We start from the raw sequence: 10,628 nt of genomic DNA on the forward strand, positions 1-10,628 counted from the left end.
GGCCTGCCAGCTCCCCAGAACGCACAGCACAGCACCTACAAGGTGCTCATAGGAAGGCGCCAGCTGAGAAACGTGTCCCTTCCTCTGTCAGCGTACCCTCCAACTACCTGTTTCCCAAGTGAGAGAAAAGACCTTTCCAAGTGACAGGATTTTCATGTTAATTGTTTTATTGGGTCCTCAAGGCAACCCTGAGGCCCTGGCTGGCACAGCTCAGTGGACTGAGAACAGGCCTATGAACCAAGGGGTCACCAGTTTGATTCCCAGTCAGGGCACATGCCTGGGTCCGCAGTAGGTGGCATGTGAGAGGCAACCACACACTGATGTTTCTTCTCCTCTTTCTCCTTCCTTTCCCCTCTCTCTAAAAATAAATAAATAAGTAAGTAAAATCTAAAAAAAAAAAAAAAGAGAGACAACCCGGAGGACAGGGCAAACGAGGTGCTGTGAACTCTGCTTTCCAGGAGCAGCGGCTCCTCAGGAGGGGCCTCCCTGAGGTCGTGGAGCCGGGACGGGAACCCGGCCCACTGCCCAGACAGGTACCGAAGTGCACCCTCCGGCACTGTGGGGCACACTTCTGGAGTGGCTGTCAGTGCCCTCCAAAAATCTGATGCCACTGCACCCAGGAAACTGTGATCGAGAAAAAGACCCCTCGGGGGGGCCTTGTCTGCCCACGGGACGGGCTCTGAGGGGCTGGAGAAGGGACTCAGCTCTAGATGCAGTAGCTGGACCAGTGCTCGTGCCAGCCCCCAAAACCTTTGAACATTAATTTCTTGGTTTTTATTTTTATATTTTTAAGATTTCATTTATTTATTTTTTAGAGAGGGCAAGGGAGAAAGAAAGAGAGGGACAGAAACATAAATGTGTGGTGGCCTCTTATGCACCCCCAATGGGGACCTGGCCTGCAACCCAGGCATGTGCCCTAGACTGGGAATCAAACCCACAACCCTTTGATTCACAGGCTGGCATTCAACCACTGAGCCATACCAGCCAGGGTCAAACATTAATTTTTTAAAAGAATTTGTCTCCATAAAGTACACAAGATCGTAGAATAGCTACTACTTTAAGTCATTATTAATTCAAAAAATACTTTTTTCGCACTGGTGTGAGCCAGCCGTCAGTCTTTTCTCTCTCACTTATTCTCCCTCTCACATACACACTCACTCACTCACCTCTCATTTTCAACTTCTCATTTCGACACACAAGAGAGATCACGAGAGTGCAGTGATTATTACAAGGATTTGGATGTGGGCTTTCAGGAGAGCTGGAGGTCTAAAAGCACGTTTTGCCCAGATTTATTAAAGTGCAACACTGTGGCACACTCGATGCTTGGCAGTGACCAGAGAGGAGTGTCCTCTGCCCCACTTGGCTGCTGGCAGCAGTGGGCCTCTCCTGCTGGACCACAGGAAGGGGGAGCACTTTGGGAATCCCTGGCTCTCCACCCAACACCAGTAACACACAGCCCAGAGCCAGCTCAGCCCAGGGCTGGCGGGACCTGAGCTGGTGACAAGACCTGAGATAGACCGGGAGCCAGGACACTGAGCAGGGAGGCCAGCACCCAAGGCGTGGGGAAGGAGACAGATGCCAACACTGATCACCGTGTACTGGTCAGCGACACCGTGGTGGAGGTGTGCCCAGAGAACATGGGGTTGCCACCGAGGTGAACTGGCTCTGCTGCGGGAGCTGGGGGTCTCAGAGGAGTGGACAGCTGAGCTCGTGGCGGTCTGAAGCACCTGAGGTAAGGAAGGAACAGGGGAAGTCTCTGGGGAGGGGCGGCGGTAGATGCAGAGCGACCAGAGAACTGCGTGGGGCAGCAGGTCCCGAGGGTGACGGGGAACCACTGCAGAGTCTCACAGCTTTCAGAGAAGTCACTGCGGGAAGAGAGTGGCGGGGGACACAGGTGAGGCACCTAGGATGGAGCTGCAGGGCTAACACTGACCAGATGGACTCCAGCAGCGAGCCTCCTGCCTCGCAGTACACCACGCCCCGCCCATCGGGATGGAAGGCAGTGCACATTTTGTGACACTTGCTTGGTTTTCATGGCTCTAATGGCAACATGACAGAAAAATCTTTCTGTTCACAAAACTTGAAACAGAGAGATCTTTTGGATATTTAAAATTACACAATTCTTGTTGGCCCTGTGAGGTTATGACCAGGTCAGAAGATTCTCGATATATAGGGAATAAAGCATATTTTTGTGAATGTTCTCCAAAGCTGTAGCTGTTTGTGGAGGTCATCAACATATGGCAGTTCAAGACTCCAGATATAGTTGCTTGCAAAATACACACTAGAAAAACAGTTTGAACACACAGCTAAAATCTATAGAAATATGCGAAGTTAAGTTTCTTTTTGATAAATTATGATTTAAACATTTTTATGAATGTTATGTCTTTGCCTAATAATTTAACTTCTTGGGACAAGAAGAAAAAGAGAAGGAAATAGAAGGCAGAAGTGGAAGGAAGGGAGGGAGGTAATGTGAACAACATGGACCTCACTAAGGACGTTTTCATTTGGAAAATTTGAAAAGTACTGCAACTATCCACCTACAGAATAATGACTAAAAGGCCCGGTTTTGGTATCCCCAAAGCATGCGATCACTAGATGAGAAGCAGAGATGTTTTCGGGGCAAATGCACGAGCCCAACAAAGACGGTGCGTAAGGAGTGGCCCCAGAGCCCAGGCCTTGTGCACACACAGACAAGGAAGCGAAAACAGTCAGTGCTGCAGTCAGTGCTGCCCGGAGGTCAGCACAAAACCCGGGAAGAAGACCTCAGGGCTCCCGCCCACTCACACTTCTTTTTAAGCGAAGACACGGTTTATAACACGGTTTATATGTCTAAATTTTAAAATTTTGAGTTAAGGTAGCAAAGTACTACCTTTCGAACTTTAGGAACTCTGAAATTGTTTCACAGGGTGATGTTATTAAAAACCACCTCTTCAGACAAAACATCCTACACCCATTTGCCCAACCTCTTCTGAGCAGCCTGCACCCCACAAGCCCACAGAGCATGAACCCCGGGCTGTGGGCTGGGCCCTCCTGGCTGTGGGAGCAAGTCTCTCTCTGTGATGGAACATCACTGCCCCTTTGGCGGTGATGACAGACAAGAGCAGTCACAGTGTAAAGCAGATGGCACACATCTCACTGTGCACCTGGGGACCTGAGGTGACAGTGATCTCAGAGGGACACTGGGGATAGAATCCATAGCTCAGAGCTTTAGTTCAAGGCTCTGCAAAACGGCACTTAAGGGTCACAACCCACACCATCACTACCTGAAAACTTGGTGGAAGCTCCCCTCTCTGGGCTTCAGTTTTGTCACCTGGGAAGTAGGGACACCGTCGGGAACTCTCTCTGCCGTGGAAAGGCTGTCAGGATGACTGAGAAAACACAGTGGAGCTTTGGAATGTGCCTGCCACTGTCAGCTTCCTAGGGATCCGTCAACAACTGTCTCACGAGCATCCAATAACCATTTTCCAGTCTATTTTTATTTAGACACTATAGTTAAAATAATTAGAAACTACTCTGAGGGGGAAAAAAAGACAGGCACTTGAAAAGTGCCTTTTCTTGATAAATAAGTCAGTGAAAATTCTTGCTTTATCCTTTCATGAAATTAGTTTTAAAGTCCATCCGTGTAACAAAACCCAATAAAAATGTAGACATTTTGAGTAAATTTATATGAGAATAAAAATTATATATACAAGAAATGATAACCAGTTTACACTGTACACACTGGTGGGGAAACTGAAGGTGAGGACAGACTGGTGACCACCCAAGGCCTTGCAGCAGGATCTGGCCCAGACCTCAGTGTCTGAGGTCCCTCCCACCATGCCCTTTGGCCTGTCCCCAGTGACATCTGAACAAAGGCAAAACCATCAGGAGCGGAAGGCTAATTATCTCCGTGCGCCAGAGCAGCAGCAGCAGCAGCGCAGGGCAAACGGAGCAGGCACGGCGCAGACACAGGAACGCTCTGTGTGAGATCGGGGGCGAGCATTCACCAGGCATGAGGCTCCAGGAGACGCCGGAGGTCACTCAAGCATTTGGAAGACGTGCATCCTGGTTCTGGCTCTGCTCCATGTGAACTTCGTGGTCTTAGACAAATGTCCCACCTCTGTGGGCAGCTCTTTTCATGTCTCAGTACCAAGTTCTGCTGGGTGATCTTACCTGCTCTCAATTATAGAAGTCTAGCCATGATTGAAATGTTTCTTAGTGAATTTGATGACTTCATGTGCAATGAGATTTGATTAAGACAATTTAAAGCTACACACAAATTTGACGCAATGTACTTTATAGACAAAATACACTATTTCATCTGACTGAAGAAAATCCCTTCACGTTTTATTTGTTTTAACTTCCCCTCCTTTTAAGAAACAAAGAATAAAAGAGTTTTTTTAAAAGGTATTCCTCAGGCCTGCCCTTACTGAACCTAAATAACAATTCAGAATCGGGAAATCCAGCCTTTTCTTGGATTGCACACAGAAGGTAAAACAGGTTGCAGGCCCTAGTCCTTCATGTAAAAGCAAATGTCAAAGGGAAGGCTCTGATATTTGGTCCTGGGCTCCCACCTTCTCAGAGGCATTTCCTAAATCCGCGTTTGATGAGCTTCCCCAGCCGTCAATCCGCCAGCTCCCCGAGGAGCGGTGTAGAGTGTGCTGCACGGAAATGTCATCCGCCAGGGCTGCAATTACGGGCACCGCAGCAATCAGGGCACAATGCGGAGTGGGTCACATTCAGGTGAGGAGAGAACCAGCAATCAAGCCTGGGGATGTGAGAACAAAGCCATTTGCCGTCAACACAACCATCAGGCCTTAATTACGAGGCGAGAGTGGAGCTGGCTGCTGAAAGGCTGATTATTATAGAGCTCAGCTCCAAATCAGCTATGTATTGATGGACTGAGAAGAGAGGAAGCCGACTTGAACTCAGTGGAAAGGAACTAGAGGCAACGGTGATAAGTGCAGAGGGGACACGCTCTAGGGAGTAAAAATAGCTGCAGAAAGGAGGGAGGGTTAAGTACCTGAGAGCCAGCTAAAAATAAGTCTCCGAAAGTCAGACACACTCACCTAGCACACCTGTCGCTCAACCCAATACAAATGCACGCATACAGACAGCCAGGACTGCCTGGTCCTGTGAGCTGTTCACCCTCCTGAATCCTTTCTTCTTTCTGAACTATTTCCCGAAGGTCCCCCCAGGCTGGATGTACTGAGTGCATTCCTGTTTTTTATTTCTATTATTTTAGAGCCAACTTAGGAGCATTCTGAAACAAGTTCTAAGACAAATTTTCCCTCTATATATCATATGCAATATTTTATATTTATTTTAAATATATATGGCTTACATGTACATTAAAATATCAAATATCCAGTTCAAACTGTCCTCTGGAGACTGGGATATTATCACTCAATTGCAATCCTTAATTGCCTTTGAACAAAGCCTCTGCATTAAAAATAAATGCACTCTGTACTGCTATGAGTCACTCAAACACACTAACATGCCCAGTTCCTTCCTTTGCTAAAACACCTATATTTAGGTGGGAGCGAACCATAAAGGACATTTCCCCCACACTGCGAACATGCCACTGGTATAACGACAGCCCACCATGGAACCTAACTCTGCTCTGGGCCCAGGCCTCAGGCAAGACGTTGCTGTCTGGTAGAGTACGGCCCTTCCCAGCCCATACAGACCACTGGTTGGGAGCACAGGCCTGCCGATGAGCAGGCTCATATGCAGGCTGGGGTTGCACCGGAGACCTGAAGCACGCAGCACCAGCCTGTGTGCGGGCCCCTATGTGTCCAAGTGGAGTCACAGGGCCTGGAAGACAAGCTGCCCGGCCTGCCCCCAGGTGCAGTTGGTGGGAACCTGTAGGCCCTCGCCCCTTCCATCCCTTCCCTGGGGCTCTGGGGCCAGTAGGAGGCTCATGTTTTCTTAGCTCTTGCTCACGGGAAGTAGCAGGAGTTCAGGAAAATGAGAGAAGTGGTAATCTGACTGAGGAGCTGGCCAAAGCCAAGTGGCTCCAAGTTCCGGGTGACACCATTTCTGAAATCCATTTCCAGGGCAAAATTACAGTACAAAAACCACATGTGGGCATCTAATCTCCCTGGTGTGCTGGTCACCTAGACCAGGACATGCAGTCACTTGGCAGGTTCTCTACACACCTTCCACGTGAATTTCTCTGCTTTCTGAAACTACAAGGAGAGAAGTAAACTTACGTCACTGCCACCAGCCTCCCCAGCACCATCTAGAACAGCCCCCATAACTAGCTTCTCCAAGTCCATCCCTTCTTCTTCCAACCTACCCTCCACCCCGCAGAAGACCACCTTTCTGAAAGTCTGACTAGGCTACTTCAGGCATCCTTCAGGCATTTCTTATTAAACTGGAGGCTTCCCAAACCTACTCTCTTTATCAAGGTCATAAGGAACTGACATATCTTACCCTCAACTCTGATGTTACTTACAATGGCCTACCACAGCAGTTCTCAAAGCGGGGTTCAAGACACACTGAAAGGTCTTTTTGGTCTATCATCGAGTCTGTGAGGTTGTCTCTCATCTAACTGGATTACTTCTCTAGTTCTAGTCAGACAATTTAATGCAATATGTTGACTACAGATATAGAGGAGAATTTAGCTATTCTATTAAGAAAGGCAATAAAGAGATTTTATAAATGTGAAATGGTGACTTTTTTGATAATTTTCTTCATTATAAAAACATGGTTATCTTTCATAGAACTATATTAGTTATATTAACATGTAATAAGGTTTTAAATTGCTATTTTTAAATAAATTTTAAGAGAAGTCATTTTTATTTTAATATGGTAGCTGTGAGTCTCATAAACAAAACTGAAGTCCTGAGAACAAGAGTATAAAGGACCCTTGGAAGCCCTATTCTAATACACTGGTTTGCTGGTTTCTTACACACACACACACACACACACTCACTCACTCACTCAACTCTTTACTTTGCCTGAGAAGCATGTTGTACGTACTTGTTCTTCTATTAGAAACACCAATTCCACGCCTAAATATCACTGCTCTGTATGGAAAAGGCTCACGGCCCACTCTCTGCACCAGCTCTACACTTCTCCTGTAGTTGTGTTTATTTCCTCTCTTCCCATATAGGGACACAGCTCCCTGAAGCCCAGGACTTGCCCACCTTGTTCCCTGGTAAATGGGTGGCACCCAGTGAAAACAGGATAACAAGTACATGGTGAATGAATGTGGTACAGTTGTATCTCAGAACAGATGACTAAAATGTTTTGAAGACCCTGGCGCACATTCGAGCATAGAGCAGATTCTTAGTTGTCTGAGATGCGTAAGTGAGGTCTTGCTTGGCGAATGAAGGCCATGTCATCTGTGGGATACTTCTGGCAACCTTGGGAGTTGATGGGCTGCTTCCTTCAGTGGTTCAGGATACAGGGGGTGAGGGTGAGAGAGCCTAAAAACCTTCTGCATCTAGGGTCCCCTTTAGGGGACAGCTTGTAAAAAATCAAGTCACAGGAGAGAGTGAAACAGATAGGTCAGAGCTGAGTTTACCCAGCCAACCCTACCCATTTCTCCCAGGGATCAGAGGCCCTGGGAAAATGTCAGAGCACCCTGTCATGAAAACTCTCCGAGGTCACCCTGTGACGTCCTCTTCAATCCAGCTGAACCAGGGGAGGTGACACAATGCCCCCAACTTCACTTCCCTGGAGGAAGAGGCCACTGGGTGGAGACAAAGCGCTGCTCTGTGAACCTGGCTGGGGGTGAGCAGTGCACCTGCTCTAGTGCAGCGAGGCTGGGCCAGTGCCCTGCCCAACCCAGAATCTGTGACTGTGTTAAAACCAGCTGCATATAAATAAGCAGCAGAAAAAGCTGACTATGTAGCTACAAAAGTACAGAGCCTTACTTGGGCATCCACGTCTGGTTTTCTATCTCAGGTTCCCCTAAATCCCAACTTCCCATTTCTCGTCCTTTCAAGCAGGAGACGACATGGAGGAAGAATCTTCGGGACTCACATGAGCCCAGGCTTCGTCAAGTCCAACTTGCAGCCCCCACCAAACATGGGAAAGTGCTGCAGCTCAGCCTCCAGTACAGGCTGTTAACTCACCCCTGAAATGTTTATTGAAGTCTTTTTCTGTACCAGACACCAAGCCTGTTCTACAGATGAGATGACAGACAAAAACAGATGCCATCCCTACCTGGAGGAAAGCAGAGCCAGTTGTTTCCACTCACATGCAGTAGAAATCTGACTCCTTCTAGATACTGCTATGTGGGGGGGTGCATCCTGCTCTAGAGCCAGGAGGCTCCTCTTCAGACATCATTCTGCTGTGCATTCTGCCATGGTGCTCTCACCGATGTTGAATTCTAAAATCAAAATGCTGGCCTGAATCACTGCATATTATTCTATAAATGTACAAGTATTTCACAGAAAATTTATTCAATGCAGATAACACTTGGAATGTGGACTAGTAGAGAAACTCACAATCTAGAATTCAGCCCCCCACTATGTACTTCATACAACAGTCATAAGGAACAGTAAGGTAACACATGGACAATTTCTAGGAAAATGACTCAAAATCACAACTATGGCCTTTGCTTCTTTTTCTTCACCCTTTTAACCGGTGTTACTTGTTGGTCTTCACCCTCCTGGATGCACACAGTACAGAGGATATCTGCTGTCACCAGGAGTGGGCAGACCGCGTCACACACGGAATTTGAATTCAGCAGCCTGGCCCCGTTTTCAGATTTCCGTGTCAAATGTCTCATTCATCTCTCCAGTGTCTCCCCTGAGTGTCTGCTGACCCCAGCACAGCACGAAGCCTTGTCTGGGATACTCCATGGCCCTCCACTGTGAAGCAGGAGTTGTCTTCTGCCATGAGAGCCCTGAGGTCTGGGACAGAGTCCCACAATCTGGAACAGGGTGGCGTCTGCTACAGTCTGGGACCAGAGCAGAGCCCATGTTTGCCACAGTGGGGTCCCTCTCTTGGGGAGCTAAGTGCAGCTGGCTTCAGAATCTGTAAGTCAAGGTTTCAAAACCTGTCTGCTAACACTAATGTGCTTAGGAATACTGGTGTTTTCAAGTTAGGGCTTCCAGTTCCACACTTAGAAGAATGCACTCCCACTGCGTTCAGGGATTAACGTCTGTGTCTGGATTAGAAAATCATTTTGTCTCTCTGGAATTTGAAGGTGAAAGCTACACCTCTGCCAAAAAGATTCACTGATTAACAAACATGAAAATGCTTAAATGTTTCAAAACACGGTGAAATCATGCACCTGGGTGTCAGAGTGCTGGCCTCTTCATACTGCCACCAGTGGTCTACCGTAACTCAGCATTGTGACCCTTTAAATTCACGAAATGAGGTAAACATACAAGCTTTGCTCTCCATATTCCTGTGATGCTCTGGGATGTGTTATCAATCCATACAATCTATAATCTAATATTTGGTAAGCTACTTGTAGCTGGCCGGTTATAAGACAAGAGTTAAGAACTGAAAATAACTCACCAGCGGTCTGGTGCTGACACATCACAGATTCTGTGACAGCATCAGCTCTGGAGAGCAGAGCAGGCTGGAACAGACCACCGGGTGGATCAGAGGCAAGGAACGTAGGTTGTGGGAGGCCATTGGAAAGGTGTGTGGGTGACTCGAAGGCCTCTGAATTACATCTGTGCTGGAAGGTTTCAGAATAAGGGGCAGTCCCAAGCTGCATTTCACAGTTATGACTTAAACAAAAAGACTTCAGTGCCATCTACGTATAGAATGATTTTATTAAAACACCTACTATATGTACAATAGGAATACTGCACAAAAAGGGAAAGAGGAGCAAAAGCAATATTTGAAAAATTAAGCTAAGAATTTCCCCAAGTGATGATAGATATCAACCCACAAACTGCAGTATTAAGAATTCCAAATGCGATAAATACATTAAAAAGCACACCAGGACAAATCACAGTAAAACCACTGTAAACCAAATGCTAAGAAAATAAAATCTTAAAACTTGTCAGCAATTACTGACAGCTAACTTCTAAAAATAAATTAAAAAAGACAATGAAATTCTATATGAAAAATGCTTCAAGAAAGTAATATCCAAATCTCGTTAAAAACTCCTTCAAAATGAAGGTAAAGAAAGAATATTTTCAGAGAAATAAAGTACAAAAGAACTTATCATCATGTGCATATTAAGAAAAATACTAAAAGACCCTTTAACTGGAAGAAAAATTATCTGATTGTATATCAGAGATAAATGATGAAACGAAGATCAACCAAAACTCTGTGTGGGTAAATCTAAGTAGTTACCGCCTGTATAAAATAACATTTTATAGGATTCAGTGTATTTATAAGAAAACAATTATGTTTAATCCCAGTTTATATAACATATGCAGCACCACCTCCCCTACAACAGCACACAGACCGGAGGTGTAAAGATAGAGTTACAGTACTGGTCACAGAATTGTGGAAAGTAGAAACACACTCAATACATTAAATCGAATGCGTGCTATAATTTAGGAGTAACCGATAAAGAACGGTTTTAAAAAGTATAACCAAGAAGCTAGTAGATGTTAAAAAATAATATGAAATACCAAATCATGTAAGTTTCAGAAGCAGCCCTGGCAGAGGTGGAGAAAGAGAGAGCGTGCTGAGCGGGAGGCTGCAGCGCGCCGACCACTGAA

This window comes from Artibeus jamaicensis, unplaced genomic scaffold, assembly GCF_021234435.1.
Source record: "Artibeus jamaicensis isolate MK-2021 breed Jamaican fruit bat unplaced genomic scaffold, CSHL_Jam_final contig_465, whole genome shotgun sequence".
In the NCBI taxonomy this organism is placed as follows: domain Eukaryota; kingdom Metazoa; phylum Chordata; class Mammalia; order Chiroptera; family Phyllostomidae; genus Artibeus; species Artibeus jamaicensis.